Genomic DNA, 10,616 nt, shown 5'->3' on the forward strand with positions numbered 1-10,616 from the left:
GACAAAAGATCCAGTATAAGTCATTTTACATTTGGTTGCATACTGAAAATAGCCGATCTACAAGCTCACAACGCGAGCGTTGTGAGCTTTAGATCGGCTATTTTCAGCAAGTGTAAAATCAGCCATTATGATGGCATCAAGGCCCGACAATATACATTTTAGTCGACTAAATTAACTGTAGATTCAGTCGACTAAAATCTTATGATATAAACTAAATGAGAACGTTTCACGAGACTATGACTAAAACTAAAATAGAAATTTGCTGCCAAAAACAACATTGTTGCAAAGTATAGCTATATTGAAGGAGTATTATTGGGTAGTATTATTACCCAATATCTCAAAGTCTCAAAGTAGGGGGCACGTACCCCCCCTGGTGGCCAAAAAACAAAAACAAAAGTTAAATATATATTTTTTGTCATAATTTATAACTTCATACTAATTTATACTCAAATGCTGATTGGCTATAGTTTTGTTCCAAAATGAGTAAATAAATCATATAGAAAAATAAGTATGTGTCTTGCATATTTAGTTGTTTACTTTATATTCCATTGAGTCCTCACAGATGTGTACGCAGATATTGTAAACTATCATAAAAACGACTTTATTAGAAGAAGACACTAAAAGCTGAGGGGGATAAAAACCATAAAAAAACTGTGAAAAAGAGTTAGCTAGGGAAAGAGTTAGCTAAGGAAAGAGTTAGCTAGGGAAAGAGTTAGCTAGGGAAATTGAAGAGGTGGGTTTTGAGGGCACGTTTTGAAGGTTTGGATGGTGGAGGGCAGGCAGATATGTTTTGATATATCAATGCATTGATATATAGATGCATTGATATATCAATGCATTGATATATATTGATAAATATTGATATATATCAATGCATTGATATAAATCATTCATGTGTCTTGTGTCTGTTTCGAGAGTCTGAGGCTGAGACGACTCCATCTCGTCTCACTCACTTTAATCATTTTACCGGGTGCACGGTCATTTGAAGTTGTGTGATCTATTTGTGTGACTATAATGCCTTATATATTGGAGTACAGAATTAGGAGTTGCTCCTTCTTTAATCTTTATTAAGAATGATTTGGTAGAGGCCCCTAAATATAGCTAACTTTGTAGGCTACTATTGTCCGTTGTGTTGTAGAGAATATGACATACCTTTTGAGAGAGGGGTGGATTGGATTGTGTTTTATTAGTGTATTTCTAGAGAAGAGAAGCCTTAAGACAGGCCCTCTATTAATCATTGCAAAACAAAGTTTTCTAGTTATGTTGTGTTGCTCAACATCTTCTCTTCTAATAATAAGCTTTGTAGCTACTTTAGCACTTTAATATAATGTAACATTTCAAAGATTCCTTTTCAGGCAAACATGTCCACCATAAAATGAACCTAAATAGGTTTGAATGGGGTGTCTAGGTGTAAGTATGTAGGACTAGTAGCATGCCAAAGTTTGTGCTATTGCCATTGAGAATGCATTGGGCGTTTAAGTTAAATAACTCAGAAACTACAAAACATTTCAAAGTAAAAGGTTCCAGCATGTGTCTCCACAGTAAGCTGAATTATAAAAAGTGTGAATGGAGTTTCTAGGTGAAAGTGCTTTTTTTACGTGCCAATATCTGCCATTGAGCCCCATTGTAAGTTTCTCAAATTTGAAAGCACTATATGTCTAAAACTATGAAACATTTCAAAGATTCCTTTTTAGGCAAACATGTCCACCGTAAGATGAACCTAAATAGGTTTGAATGGGGTGTCTACACACAAAAAAAAAACGGTTCTTCACTGGTTCTTCACTGGTTCTTTGGGAATGTTGTGGTGCTATATAGCACCTGAGCGGTTCTTCAGTGGTTCTTTGGGTGGCTTTGGTGCCTTAGTGGTTCTTCAGTGGTTCTTTGGGATATTTGTGGTGCTATATAGCACCCCAGGGTTCTTCAGTGGTTCTTTGGGATAGTTGTGGTGCTATATAGCACCTCAAATACTGAAGTGCTATATAGCACCTCAAATACTGAAGTGCTATATAGCACCCAGGGTTCTTCAGTGGTTCTTAGGGATAGTTGTGGTGCTATATAGCACCCCAGGGTTCTTCAGTGGTTCTTTGGGATAGTTGTGGTGCTATATAGCACCTCAAATACTGAAGTGCTATATAGCACCTCAAATACTGAAGTGCTATATAGCACCCAGGGTTCTTCAGTGGTTCTTAGGGATAGTTGTGGTGCTATATAGCACCCAGGGTTCTTCAGTGGTTCTTAGGGATAGTTAAGGTGCTATATAGCACCCAGGGTTCTTCAGTGGTTCTTAGGGATAGTTGAGGTCCTATATAGCACCCAGGGTTCTTCAGTGGTTCTTAGGGATAGTTGAGGTCCTATATAGCACCCAGGGTTCTTCAGTGGTTCTTAGGGATAGTGCTATATAGCACCTCAACACTATTACTGAAGTGCTAGCAGCCCCAGGGCAGATATGACAAATAACTGAAATATACCAATACATTACTGACATTTTTATACCTTTTTTACTTATAGCAGGGAAATTGATTCACACATCATGAGGCCACTTGGAAAATCTGACAATGTGTGAACGTGTGACATCTGCAAAAGAGTAGCTTAAAGATGTACCAGTAAGAAGCCCTGATGGTGGTGAGAAGCGACCTCGACCTAAAGGGCGATGCCGCGTGCACGCATCCGCCTGGGTGACCGCCAGACGCGTGGGCGAGCGCTGGCGCTTTGGCATGGGGTTCAGATCAACATATGGAATGAATTCTGTACTGGCCATATATGGAGCGTGTATTGAGTGTACTGGCTTTTGATGAGGTCAGATCAACATATGGAATGTCAGAACAGGTAAGCTCCATTTATGGAGCGTGATGATCTAGGTGATGATCCAGTCTTCTCCCTCACTGACAGTGTCGTATGGACACGGCCATATATAGACGGACTGACTGACGGACTGACGACCATATATGGTGGGGTGACGTGTCACGATGCGTGGCGGACTGACGGCCATATATGGTGGTGCGACGGAGTCACTGACTGACAGGTTTCTCAGGTTTACATAGTAATCTGTGGCCTACGGTCGCAACTATACCAGTAAGACGCCTGAGGGCGAGGTCGTGTGCACTGGCCATATATGGACCGTGTCTTGAGTGTACAGGGTTTTGATAAGGTCAGATCAACATATGGAATGTCAGAACAGGTCAGCTCCATACAGTATATGGAGATCTAAGGGTGGCAGAGGGGGCAGTGTCTTGAGTGTACAGGGTTTGAGGGCCCAGGTAGGCCCAGGACTTAATTTTCAGGCCTGTTGAGAACTATACTTTTCGCCGGCTGCCGGGCGCGGCTGCACTAATAACTTTGGGGCAGGCCCGTCTAGAGTTTAAATGGACAGGTATCAGTCAAAAGGGAGACATCGAAGAGGAAGGACGGATGGGGAACGATCAACATATGGCCAGAACAGGTTCTGACATATATCCATATACTAATATTGATGACATCAGGATCTCCATATATGGGCTGAATTGTGACAGCAGGTCGCATTTACTATATAATCCCTGATTTACTATCATCCCTGATGATGTCATAGTGATGTCACGAGACCTGGGCACAATATGGGGTTTTCCCCATATATGGGGATTTTGGGTGACGTACGATTCTATAGTTAACCTTCGATAATCATATAATAATAATAATAATATAATTGCGACCTTCAACTATACTAGGCCTATATTGTGTGTGTGTGTGTGTGTGTGTGTGTGTGTGTGTGTGTGTGTGTGTGTGTGTGTGTGTGTGTGTGTGTGTGTATATATATATATATATATATATATATATAAAATATACTGGCGTTTGTTATTGTTACAATGGGAGTGATAAATACACACACACACACACACACACACACACACACACACACACACACACAGTCACACACAGGCGCTGGTGTTACTATGGAACTTATGGGAGTGATACGCGCGCGCGCACACACCGTTTGTGTGTCGTCTCTTCTTTACTTTTTTCCCCCTCTCGTTCTAGAATTTCTCAGAAAACTGTCGTGATTCAAGACGTAAACTGCTTCTTTGTTTGTTATTGGTTGACTCCATGCTCCAACCATGGCTCCAAGCCGTCACGGTGTCATGTTAAGATCTACAAGCTAACAACTCGTCGCGTCGCAACGCGGACTGAGCTTGTAGATCTGTTCGTTTTTGACAAGCGTACACTGACTGTATTTAGCGCGAGCTTTGAACTTTCCAGAAGAGAAAATAAAAACTGCGTCACACGGACTCCCGCTTTCAGCAGTTTGACCTGCGTTTGACCCAGCGTTTTTTGAGGTGAGTGTTTATTAAATGGCAAAGAACTCGGTTTTTTATGTCACTGGGGAAACTTTATTTATGTAATTTGCTAATTGCTAAATAAATACGTTTTGTACCTATTCTACTTGTCCCATAATAACACATGGAACCGGCCGCGGCGGAGGGGCTATTTTGTACCGTGTTTTGTTATGGTTGCTTTGAAGACGGTGGAAATGGCTGTTTATGGATATTGAGTATTTTTAATATAAGCCTTCCATTTGGGAAAAACACAGGCTTTGACTATCTTCGGGTGCAGTTGCCCAAACGATATCTGGCCCATTATTAATTTACAACTGTCATGTCAACCCTGGCGTCGCGACACATGTGAGCTTGTAGGTCGGCTATTTTCAATATAGGGCATAATTATAAGTTCAAATAGCGAAAATACCCTATATTGACAAGCTCACAACGGTCGCATAGTGACCTTAGGCTTGTGTAGATAATCTATTTTTATATTAGAATTAGTCCACTTGCCAGAATGTGAACCTATACATATTGAGTACACAAAGTTGTGCTAACTTGCATATGTTGAGCAATTTTCATAATTGGCATAATATGTGACCATACCATTAACAACCTATAAGGGAAACAACATCTAAATTTCATCATGCTTTAAGGGTTTTCATGATGCTGAATCCATTCCAAGCATTAAGTTTGCACACAATACACACCTTGGGCTAAAAACGTACAAGTTAGTTGCTCTACTTATCTACCGGTATTTATTTATTTTATGTTATGTATAACTTGTTGTATTGGTATGAAAGTGATGTATTGGTATAAAAATGTGTTTACATAAAGATTACCAGAATAGTAATAATTTAGCTACTGATGATTTTATTATTTCATTTGAATATAGAGTAACATGTTATATAGGCTAACATTCATCCTAGTTTTCAATTTGTCTCTTTTAGGTTATGACGGACTACAGAAGTTGGACTCCGGTCCAAGTTGGCAAATGGCTGACAGACATCGACCTGCCCGAATTCTGCGAAACTTTTATCGCACTTATCGCATTTATCTATCGCACTTTTATTCCACCTCACACAGGATGTTGCAAATAGTGAGGAGAGATTATTTTCTCTTGAGAGAGAAAAGGTTACATCATCATAACTGACCAGTCATTGTAGGGGTCCATTCATGTACTCTGTATACTGTATACTTAACAACATAAAACAAGGTATATTTCAAGAGCAAGGGATCGCAGTAAACATCCACCCTAAATCTTCTTCTTCCACACTGGGAGAAAAACAGCATCTGAAAGTTTGTTGGGATGCATTTTTACACGTCAGTGCTGTGACCACTTTCTTAATAGTGTGACGTTGTCTGGAAATGTGTCAATTGTCAGTGTCTAATTATTATGGCTAATATCAACACTACTACTGTTTGATTTTCCTTTTTAGGCTCCCAACTCGTTTTCAGTATGTGGAACTTCTGTCAACCCTAAACCTGGACTACCCATTCCTCAGGGAAAGCATTGGGTCTGGCTATGTAAGTTTTTATTTGTTCATGTTACCTGCATCGGTACAATTCTATGTGTCACTGTTAACCACTGAAACTGAGCGCTATACTTGGTAAACTAATACTTGGTAGACTGGGGTCAGCTCTATGCCTGATTTGCTCTTTTTCCACCTTCTACACCAATTCTCTCGACCAACAATATCCAATCAAAATGATAAACTCACAATGTGTTGCAGGGTGACACGTTGTGAGCTTGTAGATCTGCTATTTTCAGTGAGTGTCAGAATAGGGACACTTTTTCCCCATACTTTTTAGTAAGGGGTTTCTAGTAAGAGATGCATTCTAGTGTTTCTATTCATCTTTAACAACTTGAAAAACTTTGTTTCACAGGATGCCATGCTTGATTCACTGCATAATAAATTTAAAAAAGAAAGGAAGCTACTTGTGTCTAACAATGAAATGGCACGAATAACAGAAAAATGGACTGGAAGGAAGCGACCTCGTCAGACAGAGACAGCTGAGGTTAATCCAAGCACCATGGTAAAAACTGTCAATCTGTTTTAGCAGAAAACTAGTCTGAGTCTGAGCGCAGAATGAATGTTGGGACCTTTATGCTGATACGTTTAAAGGTCCAATGTGTTGTATTTTTCAACAATTTTATGCAATTTACTTGAATCTGTAGAACTTGTTTGATTTATAGATTGATGCAGGAGAAGATGACCGAAGCATTAAAGAACATTTGAGAGTCATGAAAGAGGAAACAGAGAAGTTCCGTCCAGACCTAGAGCTCCTCAAAGAAAGGTTGACACGAATCAAATTGTACCGCAGAAACTTTGTGTCCAACCACAGCACAGAAGAGACGCTCTCTGAGTTCCCATGTCTCAGACTATCCAAAATAGTAAGTACAATAATGTGTCAATTGTCTCCTTATTTAATTGCATGAGTTATGACTATATTTTATACACGTTTCTTTTACTTTGCCTTCTAAAGCTCGCTTGGGATCTGAGAGATATCGCCAACGTTGATGTGGACCAACAAATCCTCAATAAGCTCGCTGTGATGGCACCTTGAATCATTCGGGTTTCACGAAGTCCCCTGAAGAATAAGTTAATGTGCATGATTGATGACTGTGCAGAAGACAAACTGAAAACAGGTAATTGCATGAATCTATGGTAATTTGAACTGGTTAGATTTTCAAGTCACAATAACTGACTGATGGCAGTAGCACCCTGAATCACTAACTCACTCACTCACTCACTACTTGACTGACATTTGTTCTTGTGATTTTAAAGGATTATGAAAATAACATTATTATAATAAATTATTGTATTTTTTTTCATTAAGGCCTCCTAACGGAAGCAGCAATTCTGCTCTTGCCTGCACTATTCAAGGAGAAACCAGAGTTGCTGTTTGAAGTTGAGGTGAGCCATGAACTGTTCACTAGTGTGAGAAGCACTATGTAATTGAAGCACATTTTATTATTGCATTAGTTTTTATATTATCATATGGTTGTTTCTGTTTTTGACACGGTGGCTCTGCAGGAGACTAGCCAAAGGGTATGTGTTTGTCTGATGGTTAATGGTATTCCCTCTCCCCAGGGCCAAGCTCAGACCAGCACTGACATGTCGACACCAAAGATGATGCTGAAAGGCTGCAGGGAGGGTCACCCCATGAAATATGACCACATCATGCTGTCGATGGATGACCAGGTAATCACAGAGGAGAGTGTGGACATCTCAATGGCACTGGGACTCCTACTGTGCATATATTTTGTGTTCAGAATCCAGTACCCTAAAGGACTGAAAAAGACACTGACCTTTTTGGAGTGTGTTGTTCTGAAATTGAAGGATGCAGGCAAACTTCCTGTCACAGTAAAACGAGTGTACAACTCCATCTATGACTAGCATGTATGTAGGAGTCAGTATTCTCTCTCTATGTCTGGATGGCCACTTGTACAGTGTACATTTTGTTTTAGAAATCCTGATCCTGTCAAAAACAGTCAAGTGTGTTGTTGACTATTATATATGTTGTTTCACAGAGAAGAACTTTAAAGGGATAGTTCAGATTTGATTGCCCGATTGAGTCTCGTGGTGGGAGTTCTGCTCTGGTTTTTGTGAAATAGTAAGTAGTTCCGGTCATTTTGTGGGGGGCACAGGGGGCCATGCATTAAAAGTAAATGAATCCACAAAACTAACGTCATTTCTATTGTTGACCTATTTCTAAAATATTAGTGCATTTTATTTATTTATTTATTTATATATTATATGTCAAGTATTTCATACAGCTTAAGTTAAAACAAATCAGAACTATCCCTTTTAAGGAGATCTGCTTTCAGTTTTATAGTAAAAGGTTATGGGTTCAATATATTTGTAAAGCAGGACAACCTCAAACTTATGGTGTTTTAAAATTAAATAAAACACTACTGGAGCAAAGCCTGTGTGCGGACTACTTTCTTCACTGTATATACTGTATTGTGATCTGTATATGTATTGTAATGATACAGAGGATATTTGTACTATAGTTTTATTTATTAATACATTATTATTCAAATTCAATAATTGATGAAATAACTGAGCTCAATGCATCACAATTCATTTTGAGCTTGTAGATCAGCTATTTTTTAATTTGAATCCTTTGAAAAAAAAGGTTTCTGACAGCAATGAATTGTATTGTGGTCTATTTATTGTAATGATACAGAGGACATTTGTATTATACTTAATTTATTTGCTGAAATGAATACATTAGATTTTTTTTAAAGTTATGTATTGTGTTTCTCAATGTGCTTTTAGTACAGGATTCTAAGCCCCATTTAGAATGTTTTGAGTAGAAGTGTGATTTAGAAGCATATTAAGTCATCTATGGTATCTGGCATGACTAACGTGTAAACAATATAGTGCTATTTGGCACCTCTGGTGCTATATAGCGACCTTTTGTTCCATTTAGCACCATTTGTCTTAAAGGTGCTATATAGCACCCTTTAAGACAAATGGTGCTATTTAGCCCCTATCATTAAAGGTGCTATACCCTTTGGCAAAGGTGCTATATAGCACCTTTAAATATTGGTGCTATATAGCACCTTTAACAGGTGTTAAATAGCACCCTGCAAAGGGTGCTATTTAGCCCCTATCATTAAAGGTGCTATACCCTTTGGCAAAGGTGCTATATAGCACCTTTAAATATTGGTGCTATATAGCACCTTTAACAGGTGTTAAATAGCACCCTGCAAAGGGTGCTATTTAGCCCCTATCATTAAAGGTGCTATACCCTTTGGCAAAGGTGCTATATAGCACCTTTACATATTGGTGCTATATAGCACCTTTAACAATCAGTACTATATAGCACCATTTGACAAAGGTGCTATATAGCACCTTTAACAATCAGTACTATATAGCACCATTTGACAAAGGTGCTATATAGCACCTTTAACAATCAGTACTATATAGCACCATTTGACAAAGGTGCTATATAGCACCTTTAACAATCAGTACTATATAGCACCATTTGACAAAGGTGCTATATAGCACCTTTAACAATCAGTACTATATAGCACCATTTGACAAAGGTGCTATATAGCACCTTTAACAATCAGTACTATATAGCACCATTTGACAAAGGTGCTATATAGCACCTTTAAAATTTGGTGCTATATAGCACCAAAAATGGTTCCCCTATGATTACGAGCCAAAAAACCACTTTTGGTTCTATATAGAACCGTTTTTTTCTTGTGTGTAGGTGTAAGTATGTAGGACTAGTAGCATGCCAAAGTTTGTGCTATTTCCATTGAGAATGCATTGGGCGTTTAAGTTAAATAACTCAGAAACTACAACACATTTCAAAGTTAAAGGTTCCAGCATGTGTCTCCACAGTAAGCTGAATTATAAAAAGTGTGAATGGAGTTTCTAGGTGAAAGTGCTTTTTTGACGTGCCAATATCTGCCATTGAGCCCCATTGTACATTTCTCAAATTTGAAAGCACTATATTTCTAAAACTATGAAACATTTCAAAGATTCCTTTTCAGGCAAACATGTCCACCATAAGATGAACCTAAATAGGTTTGAAGGGGGTTTCTAGGTGTAAGTATGTAGGACTAGTAGCATGCCAAAGTTTGTGCTATTGCCATTGAGAATGCATTGGGCGTTTAAGTTAAATAACTCAGAAACTACAAAACATTTCAAAGTTAAAGGTTCCAGCATGTGTCTCCACAGTAAGCTGAATTATAAAAAGTGTGAATGGAGTTTCTAGGTGAAAGTGCTTTTTTGACGTGCCAATATCTGCCATTATACATTTCTCATATTTGGTTTCGGAAGGCATACTATAGCATGTCGTTTTTCGTGATTTTGGAGGATTTGAAAAAAAGATGAAAATCACGAAAAAACGACGGTTTTGGATGGCATACTATAGCATGTCATTTATCGTGATTTTGGAGGATTTGAAAAAAAGATGAAAATCACGAAAGGCCTACCATAGTTCATGGTTTCAGACAGCATACTATAGTATGTCATTTTTTCATGATTTTGGGGCACTATGTCAGAGCCAGGACTTGAACCTGTGGCCTCCTGATTCCCAGGCAGGCTCTGTACCCAGTGAGCCACTGTGCTTGCTGTGTACAAAAAGCAAAAAAGATAATGATAGACTTGTTTCCATTGTGGTTCATAAGCATTCAAACCTCTAGAGATAAACATCAGCAAAATAAACAATAGACAAATCTCCTGTTATTTTATTTTATTTTTTGTATTTTATTTTTGTATGAGTGTTGTTACTCAAAGGGAAAGGCAAAACTGCGTTTTGGCAGGTAGCAAGTACCTCAGTGACTTAGCACACTCGTTACAT

General features: G+C 38.6%; 1 long non-coding RNA gene across 1 annotated transcript; it reads left to right on the forward strand.

The window, feature by feature from the left end:
- Positions 1-6,182: 6,182 nt before the first annotated feature.
- LOC306938280 lies at positions 6,183-6,881 on the forward strand. Its single transcript, XR_013791701.1, has 3 exons — positions 6,183-6,326; positions 6,487-6,684; positions 6,777-6,881. It is a non-coding gene; the product is annotated as an uncharacterized lncRNA (long non-coding RNA).
- Positions 6,882-10,616: the final 3,735 nt, after the last annotated feature.

Source organism: Electrona antarctica, assembly GCF_951216825.1.
Source record: "Electrona antarctica genome assembly, chromosome: 2".
Taxonomy (NCBI): Eukaryota; Metazoa; Chordata; class Actinopteri; order Myctophiformes; family Myctophidae; genus Electrona; species Electrona antarctica.